Source organism: Temnothorax americanus, unplaced genomic scaffold (genome assembly GCF_048541705.1).
Source record: "Temnothorax americanus isolate GAGA-0224 unplaced genomic scaffold, ASM4854170v1 Scaffold22, whole genome shotgun sequence".
In the NCBI taxonomy this organism is placed as follows: Eukaryota; Metazoa; Arthropoda; class Insecta; order Hymenoptera; family Formicidae; genus Temnothorax; species Temnothorax americanus.
This window is the reverse complement of record NW_027509360.1, coordinates 3,795,471-3,810,736: the sequence shown is the minus strand read 5'-3', so window position 1 is coordinate 3,810,736 and position 15,266 is coordinate 3,795,471. Positions and strand designations below refer to the sequence as shown.

At 41.8% G+C, this 15,266-nt stretch overlaps 1 protein-coding gene across 1 annotated transcript in view; it reads left to right on the top strand.

The window, feature by feature from the left end:
* LOC143898179 (uncharacterized) overlaps positions 1–15,266 on the top strand; it is an 86,045-nt gene that overhangs the window by 19,231 nt on the left and 51,548 nt on the right. The gene's annotated exons all lie outside the window — the stretch shown is intronic.

The window sequence follows — 15,266 nt, the reverse complement described above, 5'->3', positions numbered from 1 at the left end:
AATAGGTCGTTTGAACTATAAATAACTCCATTGATCGTGAATTACCCTACTAACCGTCATTTGCCTATGCGCTTTAATTACTGAATAGTAAAGCAAGGTACTGAATAGTATAGCGTTGTAATTGAGGACGTCTATAATAAACGTACGTATTTTGTCATTACTCTATTGCTGTTATTATTAGGGTCGAAAAAATATTACTTTTGGTATATAGCTTATTTTTTATATGTTTCGTGCTATTAAGAATGTACTTTGCATATAAATGTTATCCTCGTGACTGATTTAATCGCAATAGCATTAATATTGCGTCTACAGTGTCAGAAAACCAATTATTTCGTATATTACTTCCATACTTTCAACTTTCCATGACAGTGCAACATAAATTACGGTTAATAGAGGAGCATTTTGAGCACGGAGTCCTCAATTACGTTCTTTTGCTTGATTTATTTGACGTATTCGCGGTGTAGAAATCATTTTGCGGGAACGCAGTAATTCCGTAATGGATTGAGAAAACTATACACCAAGGTACGAGGCTTACGAAAGGAGCCAGGCTACATCAGATTTGAATGCGGGAGCTTATTTAATGCATTGATTGCATGCTTTGCACGATTCCCGCGGCGAATGCATGCATACGATTCCCGCGGTACGATTTCTAAAGGGCCAAGGCACATCGTCTTTATACCCACATCGCATTCGTGCACGTCTCTACCAATGAAACATATCTAAATGGTCTAACAATGGAGCAATCGCGAACGGACATTGCTTGCCTTTCTCGGTGTTGCGATACGCAGCGAATGCTGCGTCGTTATATATAGGAATATCTCGCGCCACGCGTCTTGGCAATTGATAGTCGATCGCCACTATATATATATATTTTTTTCCAAGTTGGTATCGTCACAGTACTTATATACTGTGATATCGTGTTGTACGCGCATCGGATAACGCCGTTGTTCTGCACCTCGTTTATTATGTAAAACGCGGATAATATCGATCGAGGAACATATACCTGTAATCCCACATTCAAACCGGGAGAAGTCCGTCGATGGCTTAACTTGCGGTTGTCCATAGCTTTTTAAGCTTCTTAACATCGTCAAGAATGATAATGTGAATCTACTTATAGCAACGAAAACTTAAGAGATTATTTTCGTGCAATTTTGATATTTACACAAAGTAATAGGATTTTATTGAACTTGAACGTAATTTGAATTTGATGCGTAAAGACGAAAATAATACACATATTATATAATATTTACTCTATCTAAGGTCTGTTTATGATCGCTTTCCGCTGAAGAACTTAGGAGAAACAAGTCTTGAGACATTTGTCTTGAAGTTACTTGTTGAGTTATATTCGCAATCACAATTCGATTGAGAAATTTAGATGAAGTTTGTCTTGAGACACTGTCCGAGTTTTATTTTTTTCAGAGTTCAACAATTGATTTTAAATAAATTATATATGTATGTTAAAATATTGTTTAAATCTTGTAACATTTTTTAGAGATGAGAAGAGAGTTTGAGAAAAGAATGATTGAAAGTAAAAAAAACTTGATTTGAAGTCTAAGAATATGTTTCTAAAGCAAAAAAAAACAACAGAATATATTTGGCGTAGTTATTTCATAAAATACGTTAAAAAAATATTTCGTATCGATAAGGCTGGCTTATTTTCGGCCTTGATATTTGTTTTGATACGCAAAGCCGCGCCGTGTGTGTCGCGCGACGGGACTCGAGTCGGCAGCGCGTATACTGTTTCGCATTTACCCATCGAAACGCAATCGTGTCGAAAGCCAGAAGAGGCCTCATGCGATTATTTCGAACAATTAGCTACTACCAACGCGCGTGATCGATTAACTCCCGCGATTAACGATTGTAAATGTATTGACTGTTTATTGTTAGATTTCATTGTACCTCGCATCGCGTTTTTGTTAATTTAAATGTAATTTGTTCAGTACTTTTGGATTAGCGTGGAGCAATACGCGAATCATCGGATTAAGTAATTAACGTAATGGAAACTCGTAGATATCGGTTATTTGTTAATAATACATAGATTTTTACATTTAGAATATACTGCGCTTGCAATTCTATTCTAAATTTTACGGAGGAGAAATCGCGCGCGTATTACTGTTCACATTTAGTTGAGTACAATCTCAATTAATCTTTAATTAAAATGTGGCCATTGAACTGTCTGTATCTTTGAAACTTTATTCTGAGTATCTCATCTGATATGCTTTTCGATACGAAATTTGCGTAATTTATCGATTATAAATACAAGTCTTAGTGTGCCGCAATATAATATTTTTGCATCTACTTGTACGCGATTGCATTATAAAGATGACAATAAAGCATTTTTGAATGAATATTTACTGCCATCCGATATCATTCATATATCGTATCGCATGTAAGAAATATTCGACGTTACGATTGTATTTTCCTTCGGGCGCGACGGCGAATACGGGTCCACCACCGATTTTCACCGGTGAGATACACGCTCGAGAAGGTACTTATATTACTAGCGCGCGTGCAATCGGCCTCGCGCCCGGGGAGAGAAGAAATAAAACCAAGACGAGGAATGCGCGCCGTGGCGCAGCGGAATTTTTCGTGATATCGAAAAACACTTTAGATCCCGTATTGGAAAGGCGGCTGAGAGAGAACCGTATAGGACCGACGGCGGGGGACCTAGCGTTGATATTTCATTTCTATTGACTTCTACCACCACTCTCGTGCGTTATATTTTTTCCAACTATGAATACATAATTGAGATGGAGTTTTTTCTCTCTCTCTTTCTCTCTCCCTCTCTCCCTTTTTCCTTGCTTCTTGATAATATTCTTATCTTAAACACCAACGTGTTTTCTATTTTTGTCTCCTTTCTATTAAAAGGTTCAAGTTCTTGATTATTTATTTAGTTGAACACGATTAGTATATTTGCTAAACAGATCTCGCTTTAATTGAATATTTTATTTTGCTTCTACAAATTTTAATCTTAAATTTTTCTGGGGTGGAGTGTGCATGAGCTCAATTTTATAAAAGCATTATTTTGATCATATTTTTTATATTTATTCGATCAGCACATATGTTGCCAATTCAATTTAATTGATTTATTGGAAACATATATATTTTCCATTTAATTTTCTGAAACAAAAGATATATTGTCCTCGTGTGTAAACATATATATTTGTAAAAAAATATTTACTATTGTTGCCACTATGAAATGTTCTAAGCCATAAAAATGCTTTGCATTCATACGGAATCAAATACGGAGGGAGGAATCTACATCGTAGCGGAATAAATGCTACTGTGAATGATTCCCGTAACTCTTGCTTAAATTTCAAAATTCCTTCGAGTCGACGTGCCCGACGTTTAACGGCGAAGTCGTTGACACCCCTCCACTCGTCTTCCGGCGTTTCTGACCAGCGACGAGCTGATTCTCAGGCGCCCTCGTGAAATTCTCGATCCTGCCCCTCACGGCACCGCACGGCACGGCACGGTAGAGATACTCCGTTGAATCGTAGGGACTAATCAGTTTAGGGCGGAAACGCGCGAAGCGGCGCGCGCTTAACAGTAATTCCGTGTAAGAGACGTCGATGCCAGGATTGCTTGCCAGCACTTAGCAGTTGTCGCGTAGTACACAACGGCGGGGAGACCAACCGAACCGGAGCCGAGAGAGCCAGAACCGAGCCTGAATCTCGGTGGGGGTTGCCGGGATACGCAAATACCCTCGCGCGGGTTGTGCTTGCTTGGCGAAACGCGCGGACTGTGAGAGAGCAAGCCTGTTTGTCTGGACTGGAATCCAAGTAAGAGGTGGGCGGCTAAGCAGATACGCGGCGATGAGAGACAGAGACAGAGAGGGAGAGAGAAGTTGGGGAAGTGCGCTTATCCTTGCATAGCGTGTATATTCTACCCTTCTCGGATAGTAATGCGCACGCTATACTAGTGCCGGTATCCGCACCGGGATGAGTGGTAATGAATGTATCGTATACGTTTGCGCGTCGTACATCAAATTCGAGATATCACGTGCGTGTCTTCGCTTTCCGAATAGGAACAGCCGACTAACAGTTTATAACTCTTATTATAAATATATGTATAATTGAAGATAAATGATTTATATAAAAAAAAAAACTGTTAATTGCTGATATTGTTTTTCGAAATTTTGTTAAAAGTTGTCACATCTTAGGAAGATTTTTTCCGTCAATAATCGTTCAAATAATTGATAGTTGCTATATGATAATGGAGTTTACTGTGATTTTAACGTAATTATGTTTTTTTGCGCGCTAAGAAAGGAAAAAGAAATCACTGCGCATTGCCATACACATCGATCTCGAACAATGTTTGCGGGATTATTGTAGCAAAAACATTGAACGTTCTTTGGTGTCGAAACTCATCGCTCATACGGCATGGAATCCAGCTAGAATGACGCGTTTATCCTTCATGCAAGTGCATTTCGCCAACGTCACGTTCCGCTTACTGTGACGGTCGTGCCGGAGCCGACGATAGTGTATCGTCCTCCTCGCGTCTTGAAGCCGCTGTGAAATTCCGTATGCGACATGCAAGCACCTGTTCAAATAAAATATACCAATGCGCGTATCTTCGTGAAACACCATTTTTTTTCGTAAATATGTAACTGGTACTAGAATTTTATCTCAAAATGGTTATCTTGGCACTGTTATATATAAAAAAAATTAATTTTTATTTAAAAAAAAGTTATAAAGACATGTAATACATTGTACAGTGGGTAAATTGATAGTCGTTTGCAATATCAATTTTTGGAATGCTTACTCGGTGAATTGATTCCTTGGCCATTGATTGCTAAATACGCATCTGCGGGAAAGCAGATCTGGTCCGTCTGGATCGGAACCCCGATAGGGAAAGCCGCATTTGTGTATACCTCGCCGCACATTGAATTGCACCAACATGCCGAGCTTTCATCTAAAATCCAAACGGCGGCGATTCCGTTTGTATTCCGTGACACACGGTTAGATTTGTCGCGTCATATATAAAGTTTCATATATATACGTACGGTGACGCACAGATAATCAAGAATCAGTAACTTTTGAACGTAAATGAAGGGAAAGATATAATAGAAAAGATACGATTTGAATGGAAGATATGAAAAGGAAACCAATCTAGAGTTTCAAAGAACTTTTCTACGTTTTTCCGTATAACAATGCAACGAAATGACGGTTCAGACAAACTGGTACGTATCAAGATCTGTTGTGGAGTTTAACAAAATTTAGCTTTTTTTCACGTCAATCTCTTGAAAGTGACTCGAACAGAAATATATTTTTCTCGTTAATGCAATCCGACTCCTTTTCAATTATTTTCCCCTTTCCTTTTGTCGTTTGCTATGTGAAAGATGTGTGATCGACCCTCAGGCGTCTGGATAACGCGGCGAATTGCAACTCCATTGGCCGTTTTTTGCAGCCTAACTAAAGGGTTCGATCGAAAATACATTCGGCAAGGGGAAAGGGGAAAAAAGGAGGTAACGGAACGCGTTTTCTCGAACGACAAATCCAACGGCAAGGCTTTTTAACGCGATTGCTCTCTGACGGCGCGCGTCCCGGCCCCGGCTGTGTTTCCGTACGAGCAATTGAATCACTGCCGGCAATCAACAGGAACTTTCGCGCAAAGAGGAAAAAGCGAGTCGCATGGGCGCTCTGCAATGATTGCCGTAACGCGATTTGTCCGTCGCGATTCGCGGCCCAGTTATTGTGCTTTTAGCGACATTGCTTTGGCCGATTGGCTTTTCATCTCGGACGATATAGCGCGGGAAGGGAAGGGTATAATAATCTGAAAATGTAGCGGAAAATAAATATTATTTTTGAGTCCCGTTTTGTTCTCATAGAATAAAGCAATTATAATGCTTATTACTGACTCGACAAAAGTGTCCAGAAAAATCTTATATCACATTTTTATTACTCCATAATGTCAACGTTTCGATTGGCGATACTTTATGGCCATTTCGCAGCGTCGCGAAAGAAGCTATCCTTAGAGGTGCTTTCACGGCGAAGAGGAATTAAGCTCGATATATTAAAGCCGAGTCGAGTCTCTTAGCGCGATGTAGGTGATAAAGCGGCATAAGCTTAACTTTCTTAGTGGTACATCAATTGAATGATGAAGGTAATAAAAAGATACGAGTATATGCTTTCAACGCCATCATACTGCTTTACGACTTATAGCGCTCCACGCCTTTGCGCAGAGCTCGTAAAACAAAGCACCGCAAATAAGGAAACTTGGGTAAATAGAGCAGTTCGCGCGCGATTCTTCAGCACATCTCATCTTTCTGTATTTCGCGTACGGTTTATCTCCAGAGTTATCGTATTGGGAGATTTTTTTTTGAAATTTGGAATAAGAATCTGGGAAAAAATTCGCGCGAAAGTAACGGGGAAAACGTTGATAGAATTTGATGAAACGTTGGAAAATTTTGAGGCGTGAATGATTGATAAGCGAAAAATTTCAAAAATATAAAAGTATTGAAATTTATTTGTTTTGCTATTATTGTTATCAAAGTTGCATGATAAACATGTGTATTCCGATAAAATATAACGAGGTTAAGTTAACATCGCCGAGATCTTTTTGTGGATATAATTCTTATGAATTTTTATGAAATTTATTAATTTGGAAAGTTTATTGAATTGAAAGTGAGACTTCTACTTATTTAAATAGCGATAAAATATAACTGAGATATTAATCTTTATAGCAACGTTGTCGGAAATACCGATGTCGGTACCGCTTATTGTATAGTAAACGCGAAGATATACTCGTTATATCGATATTTATTCGTCGGAATATATGTCTGGCCATCCGATCAATCGCGCAATGACCAAGCTATTTGCGTACTGGCGGTGCTTCACGGAGCTGGAAATATTCTATTCAAGCTCGCGCAACTTTCCCCGTGTCCTTCGCGAAGTCACGGAGCGACCGACGTGCTGGCGAAGGGAAGCGCTCGTTAACGAAACGGACGGTGACGTGGACGTGATGGGAGGACGGTATAACGTAGCGCGCGGACGGAAATTAATAACTTCGATACGTTCGTAATAGCCGCGTTTCCTCTAACAGCTACTCGAGGCCGTTGTTTTTCACGACGCCGTGTCGCAACGGAGCTCTCCGTCCTCCGCGGACGTTTGCCATTGAAACATCTCCATTTCAAATGCCGCTAGGGGGAAATATAACATCGTAAATCATCGCCCCGAACGCTTGCGGAACGGCACGCCAGTAGGGAATGCGTTAATCTAAGAAAGATTGACGTCCTGCTTATTTCCTACAAGCATGATATAAAGCACGACGCCTCGTTTCGCGTCGCGCTCGCGATCATTTCTCCGTTGTGCGCTTCGCGCACGTTAATCTTTTCCGCGGTTCCGCGATTAACGATAGGATACTCTTTTCCGTAAATGATTGATAATGATAGCACATCTCTTTCCCGTGCCGCGTTTTATCTTAAAGGTATATAAAAATAAATCAAAGGACCATAGACTTCGACGTAGGTATTAAAGAAACATTGATAGATATTAAAATGCATCGACGTCTCACGGGACGAGAATGTTCGTCACAATCGGGCTGTTATTTCTTATCGTAAGTGTTTACCCTGCGCGGCTACAATTTGCGGCTAATTGACACTGGTTGCAATGCCGATAACTGCTTTGCCGTTGAACATTGACCGCCGCGGCCGTCCGGCGTACAGGCAACGGAATGCAATCGAATTATCGTGAGCTCATCACTGGGCATTTCTCTCTCACTCCCTCTCAGCCGGCGCATCCTGTCCCTTGTCTCTCGCCTACACGCAGTCGTTCTCTCCCATTAAACAATACCTTTATGCAAATCATCCCTGGCTTAATTGCGACTGCTTTGCATGCGTGGGTTATCCGCGTGACAATCACGGTATCGCGATCGCCAATAGTATCGTTCGCGGGCCGCGGGGATCTACCCACGTCGTTTCCCGTATGCGCTACCGTATACGTGGAATACGCAATGGCGTTTTATACGAGGCACGAAGAATCCCCGACAATTGCATCCGCGGCGGCGTTGCTACAAAACATTCTCATTATCCCCTTATCCGCATTCCTGGCTTCCTCAGAAACGCGTCCCGCCGGTATTATTATTGTCATTATGCGTCTTCAGAAATTAGGCACGCGTATTGTTCGGCGCGCAACGATTTAATTTTCGCGTGAGAAGAGGGGTCCGGGCAGGTGGAACTTATTCTTTGCGGCATTTACCGGAACGCGGAGCAATTTAGAATGAAAAAGAGTAATAACTTCCTCCGTAAAGCGTATACAATTAAGATACGCGATCGAGGATCGTAATCTCTCTGACAGAGTCACGCATCGACAATACTTGTATGGGAAGCGCTCAGAAATAATGGGATTCCGTAACAGAATTGGCTAGATAAGAATAAGGTGATACATGATAATGCGAGTGATTGAATGATTATTATATTCGCTATTGTAGATTAGCTTTTGCTGTAATGAGGTACTAAATTCTTCTTAAATGTTCCATCAAATCCTGCCTTATCTTTTAATAATTATAAAACACGAACGACTTTAGTACTTACGATATTTCCTCGAGATTCCCAAGGCATCATCGTATTCTGTGAACGTTCCTTGTTGAAATGAAAAGCGTTTCGCTCCCAATTAAAACAGAGGACAGACATGAATTGCAGAAAAGAACGCAGCAATGAAAAGTAATCGTTTTGGCGACGTGAACTCGCGTACGTATCGCTGTAACCCCTTTGCAAAGAGCACAAGTGTACCTCGAACCTCGCGTCACCCCGTTGGCGGACACGTCGCGTCGCGTCGTCGCAAAAAAAAAAACGAGCAAGGTCTGATACTTTTGTGTACGCACCACCTTCGCCGACGCGAATGGTAGTCATGACAACGACACAAACAGAGAACAGAGCTCCGACCGGCGCGGCGCGGCGCGGTAAAAGCGTGACGAAATTATAGGGAAGAATAGACAATGACGACGCAACCGCACTCGGACGGGGGGAAGGGAGTAGTCTCTCGACGTGATTCTCGACGTGACGCCGCGAGAACCGCAAGCCCGTGCACGTGACACCACTTGCTCGCATGCCTTGGAGCACATCCAGTTTTCGCGCCCTCCGCCCTCCGCTCTCTCCGTTTTCCCATCTGTTATTTTCGTGTCTCATCCGGATTCCGCTCGTCCATAAAGGGCTCGAAGTGTTCGTCGAACTCCTGATATACATACTCCTTGGACGCTGCGTCGCTTGCCTCACTCTTGCACATTTTGCTGTCACTTCCGGGCCGGTATAAATACATTGCAAAGAGATGAATTAATATGTAGCGATAGTTGTTTGGTTAATTCAAGAGTGATAATGTAGGCAAAAATTGAATGAAACTCTTTTAACTGCTTATTCGTATAATATTTGCACACAATCTTTATTACGCCGAAGAATACTTCACATTTTGTGGTATATCAAAAAATAAAATCATAGAAAATAAACTTACAGAATGGAATACTAAGTTCTAATAATTGATTCATAGCCATCTTATCTTGCTCGCGTACAAAAATTTCTGACTGAGATAAAAGCTTTAAAAAAAAGTCTACGACATGTTGATGCATTATATGTGAAATGATGCACCCCAATGATCTGCAAAAATAAAAAATCTGGAAATTATTAGACTCACGATTTGCAAATAAATTTGTTATTTTCAAAAAAAATTACGTAATTATTATTACGTATATCAATTAAATAGTTGAAGTTAATTAGTTGGTTGAAATTAAAAGCTGTAGGAATTTTAGTTTTTTAAATTGTTTTTTCAGGTAATTTGTCTTGAAATAATAATTAGGAACTGCACTCTCGTACGTTTATGTAACCGAGTGAATAAATCTCGATACAACCCTCCCGTCAGCGTGAGGCGGTTCACGTTGGGACACCGTTCGCTCGCATGCCTTGGAGCGCATCCAGCTTTCGTAACCTTCGTTACCTCTCTCCACTTCGTATCTATACCAATCGTATTTCATTGGGGGTACTCTCACTGGGTAATTTCACTTAGCATTGATTTCTCCAGCATCGGTTAACACTAATCTCACAATTAATTTCCTTGTTTTTACTTGCTAAATCTACGTTATAACTCTCATAAAAAAGACATCCAGCGAATCATAATTCGGCGTTAATCGATGCAGCGCACGTGATGGGAAAGAAAAATACTCTCGACTTTTTCTCGTTGAAATATAACATTGACTCAACGTGTGTTATTCGTTGAATCGTTAAAAGAAATAATAGGATACAAACCTTTTAGATATACAGTTGTTAATTGGACATCCATGCAATTACTGCTTATTCCCGACACATCAAGCTTTGTACGCTCACATAATTGCTCGTTAGAACACAGTGAATCTGCTTTTAGCGTGGGGCGCGTGTTATTTTATTATTGCATACATCGGACGGTGCAATATTGCCAGCGGAGAATTTTAGATTTAAATCGGGCTCCGTTCAGCTTAACGATATTGATCAAATATTTTTGCTGATTACAACCGTATAATTAATTATTCACTTCTCGGAGGCCGGCCACGTTCCGACACGGACAATATCGTTCGAGTGAAAAATGGATCGCCCGATAATATCGGCATACTCTCGTCATTTATCTCGGCTCTGGTCCATTTATTTGACGCCGTAAAAAAAATAGCGAACTTTAAACCGATATTGACCCAACTTTGCCGCCGCGGGGGCCGTGGAGAGGCTGCCTCGCGAAAAGGACACGCCATAAACCGCGAAGATTACTCCTTCAATATTCATGTACTTCCGTCATTACCATAGAACTACCTCTAAAACCGGTCGCCCGACTCCCCCGGGAAGGGGGTAGGCTTCAAATAATTTATTTCGTCATTGCTACCCGCGCAGATAAATCGCACGCCGACGACAGGTATAAAGCTGCTGATACCCGTTGTCAAATAGTGGGATGCAGATCCCTGAATAAAAATCAATAAAAATCAAACTTTTTTTTCTGCTCTCTAAATTCTCCATTGTCAAATGAGTGCCACAAGACAATTGTATAAGTCGAAAATGTTTATCAATTTTCAGTGTTGTTGTACAATCTAATATGCGTAGAAAATACTTTTGTTGTTTTTTTTTATTCTGTTTTTTTTAGAGATATTTTTAGAATTGTTAGTATTAATACCCAAAACGTGATTATTTGTTCCTGGCTATTTCTGATGTTCAAGTAATTCCGTACAATTCAGCGATAATCGACCAATTGCTTCTTTGGGCTATCGTAGATCTCGTTCCGTGCAGTCGTGCACCGAAAGATCTCGCGCTGAATCGCATTTATCGAGTAACCGACGCGGTGAAAACAGGGAGAACAGCCGCGGGCTTAGATAGAGAAGCGCTCCGAAGTAAATTGTCGAGGAAGAAGAAGAGAAAGGAGAAGAGGAATGCCATTACTCCGCCTGCGAAGCCGAACCTCAGTGCCTATACCTGGGGCAGGCAGGAAGGAGGGAGAGGCGTTGGATGGGACAGGTGCAAGAGGGAGAGGGGAAGAAGAAAGTGGATTTTAATACCGCTTATTTTATTCATGCTTATAACCCGGGCTTTCGCCCGCTAAGGATTTTCATAATAACGGACTTGTCCTCCCTCTGCGAGGGTCCGCAGGCGTTATAGGCGAGAAAGGTAGTCGATGTCGAGCTGACGAAAATTCTCCCTGAAAGCAGAATTACGTCTGTGGCTCTCGCAAATGCAATATTTCCGCATATTTTCTTTTCTAAGATGCGGAGAAGGGATTTGATAATGTGAGAAACGTAATGCGCGCGATGTTGCGAATCGAATTTAAGAAATACGTGAAAAAGTTTGACAATTATATCTGGAAAATAATAGAAAAAATGTTATAATACAAGTTTATGTTTGAAGAAAATGTTACAAACGGCAAGGAACTTAGCGAGTATCGCGATGATTACAAATTCTCCACCGAAATGTTAAACGTTATCGTTATCTGGCGAACTTTACGTCATCATCAAGATCACCGCGGAAGGACCATTTACGAGGTGTCTGGCAGCATCACGTACATCTTATAGAATCCCGCTACTCCAAAGTAGTTCGTGTTTGCGAGGTTTTACGACCATCCCCCCGCCCGAGGGCCCCCCCGAGGAACATTGTCTTTCCACTATGTAAGTATGCTCTAGCCGGATTGCCAGCCCCCGTCCCCGTCTGAAAATCAAATTTGGCACGCTGGTGGCACTTCTTCCTCGACATTTCACTTCCGGGGTACCGACAAACGTTTCCCCAAGTTGCATCTTCGCGACTTTATTATGCGCGTCACACGCGAGGCACTCGGCGGCAGCCACTTTCTGGTCGCGAACTTCCGATTTTTCTGGCCATAACTCGGGCGTGTAAACCTGAGCTTGCAGAATACGTAAGACGCTTCTTGACCCCGACATCTCCTTTTTACGCGGTCGTGCCAGAGGGAAGAATGTTAACTTTTCCCCTTCTCTCCGTGAAAAGTTTTTCCATCCCCGCCCCCTCTGTTGTTCTTCTATCCTTCGCTCTCCTCTTCATTCACTCGCGTCGACTTCTTCTTCTTCAGGTTGCTCTAAAACAATTCAACGAAGGAGCCAACGAGAAAGTTTTGCCCGGACGCGCATACCAGACAGCGAGAGCGAGAAAGGGGCAAGGAGCGAGAGAGAATATGAGGAAAGATGGGGTAGAAAATCGCAGACTTTAATAACGCATTTCCGCCGGCACGTGAAATTCTTCTCGCGTTGAGGTACAATGCGGAAAATCGAGAACATCCCGCCGCGCGCGGAAAAGGGCGCACGAAACTCTCCTCGTAATTTACGGGGGAACGTGCCGGGAGTCGAAAACCGGGCAAATATCATTGCCCGCTTCTTTTTCCCCAGTGGTCCAGTTATAATCAAGGGGTACCCTCACAAGGAACCAATTGAATTTGTCGGCAACCTTCCGCACTATTCCCACTACCCCTCGCGAAGAACTAATTATTAGACCGCGGAGTTTCAGTTACACGTGCGGCGCTCTATCTGAACTTTTATTATCGAGCAACGAAAAGCTAATTGAAATGGGCCAAAAACAACCGGGCACTTTCTGTTTATTATGTGTTTTATTCCCCGCGCAATAAAATTACGTTGGTTTTCGAACTTCTCGTAAGTTCTTTAAATCTAGAAAAGATAGAGATACCAGGCACATTCGAATATTTATAGTAATATCTTAATGCTGATTCAAAATGTATTTATCATCAACGTAATAACCTGTCACAACTATGATATATCCATTTCGTGTGCATTGATATAATATTAATGCATCGATAAAAATTTTTAAGAGATATTTATCTTGTCTTGCGTGCTCTTTTCTTGGTAAGTTCGTATAATCGCATCAAAGCATGTTATTAAAACGAACTAAGAGATAAATTATATTTAAAAAAAGAGAACAAATATATATATATATAAATTATCCCCGTTGACGTTTAAATCCACGCTTGAGGTAAAATTCGCTACCGGCGCGCGAAGCCAAGACGAAACGCATTCTAAGGCAGAATCTCGGGGATTGGATAATTTTTCGTGTCCACCTTCGCGTAAGCTCGAGGGGTACGTACTTACAATTTAGAGTACGTGTCGGGAGGACAGAGATGGAGGATCGGCGGCCTCTATAAAACGGAAGAGGAATAAGAGAGGCGAGATCCAGAGCCAGGCGAAGAGAGTGTCGCGCGCGGATGCAGCCAGCTGTAACGTAACCGACTCTGGCGCCGTATTTGTCTTTCGGTGCAGCTATTCTCCCTGTGTCTCACTTTACTCTCACTTCTGCATCTACCGCTTCTTTTGTTTCCCTCTATCTCTCAACATCGCCGCCGGAACGGCGCGGCGACGTATGAAGACGTTTATGTGCTTGCACGATTAAGGAAAGCAATTTCTGGAATGTTATCACTAATCGTTAATGTTAATCATTAATCATTGCTGGAGAAACTTCAATATATGATAACAGAAAGAATCTCGAGATTATTTAATGCACAGTCTTTTAGCTGAGAATCTTAAATATTTTTTTTATAACTGTTCTTGACTTTTCATATATCAATAAGATGTGCTAAGTTGAAGTTAATCAACGTTCACGAATATTAAATTTGTTTGTTCTAAGTTATATTAATTTTAAATAAGAAATTTATTTATTAATAAGGCATTTTTGCTGAAAAATTTGTTGAAAAATTAACTAAATTAATCGCTTAATAATTGCTAAGCACCAAATTCTATTCTATTTGGTGCTTATAAATATAATTCTATCCAAATTCTATTTGGAATAAAATATTACCTGTACATCTTTATTCCGAAAATATTTTTGTGGAACGACAAAAAAGAGAATCTAATTACAAAACGTGCTGCAGTAATTGAAAGTATTCTTTAAAAGTGACAACATTCGCAATCAAAATTTTGTGGAGCAGTGGAAACTTGGTATTTTTTTCCCTTTCTGAGATCTCTTTCCCGTTTCCTTCTCGTCTCAATTTCCCGCACAGCCCGCGTCAGCTGTTACCCTCGTCGAACTTGCTTCACGGTGGGAATGCTCGGCATCTCGACGTCGGCAAGATGGATGCGCGCAAACATCGATCGACATTGATCGCTTAAGCCAGGAAACGTCGCGAACGATTATTACGACATTCCGCGAAATTTCATGAGAACGCAAGCGAGAGTAGAAGGCGTCACTTTCTCATTGGCGTTTAATTCAAGAGCGCGGGAATTTTATCACGAGACAAAGTATATTAGGCACTTTTTATCACGTGTTCCTCTCTTTCATGCGCTAAGTGCCTACCGCTCGAACGCTTCGTTTCGACTCGGAGCGGGCGTCGACGACAACGACAACGACGACGACGATGAAGAGGGTGGAACTCGGCTCGGCCGTTTTATCGCGGCTCGCCGCTGAGCAAGCAGGGACTCCATCTCTCACGCAACTTCAGGATTTGATGCATGTGCCGCCGGAACATTTGTTCGATCCCTCCTCATCGAGTTCCCCCGCGTCTCTCTCACGCTCGTTCCCTCCTCTCGACTGTCGGGCTCTTGGGCCGCCTACCCTTTGTCTTCCTCTTTCTCGAATTTCTTCCTCCACCGCGTTCTCCGCCCTGTTCACCCGCGCGTAACCCGCGCCACGGCCTTCGCCGCGCCGTGCCAGTGAGGGTATTGGACCTTCGCCGTCTCCACGGTGTAGGCAGGTTTATTTTTATTCCATACGATTCATTCGATTGAACATGACTTGTGGTTACAACCCGGGCGATATATTTCCGATATTACGGGACGACATTCCAACTCCCGTTGGTCCCGCGAGTCTCTTGTATTCT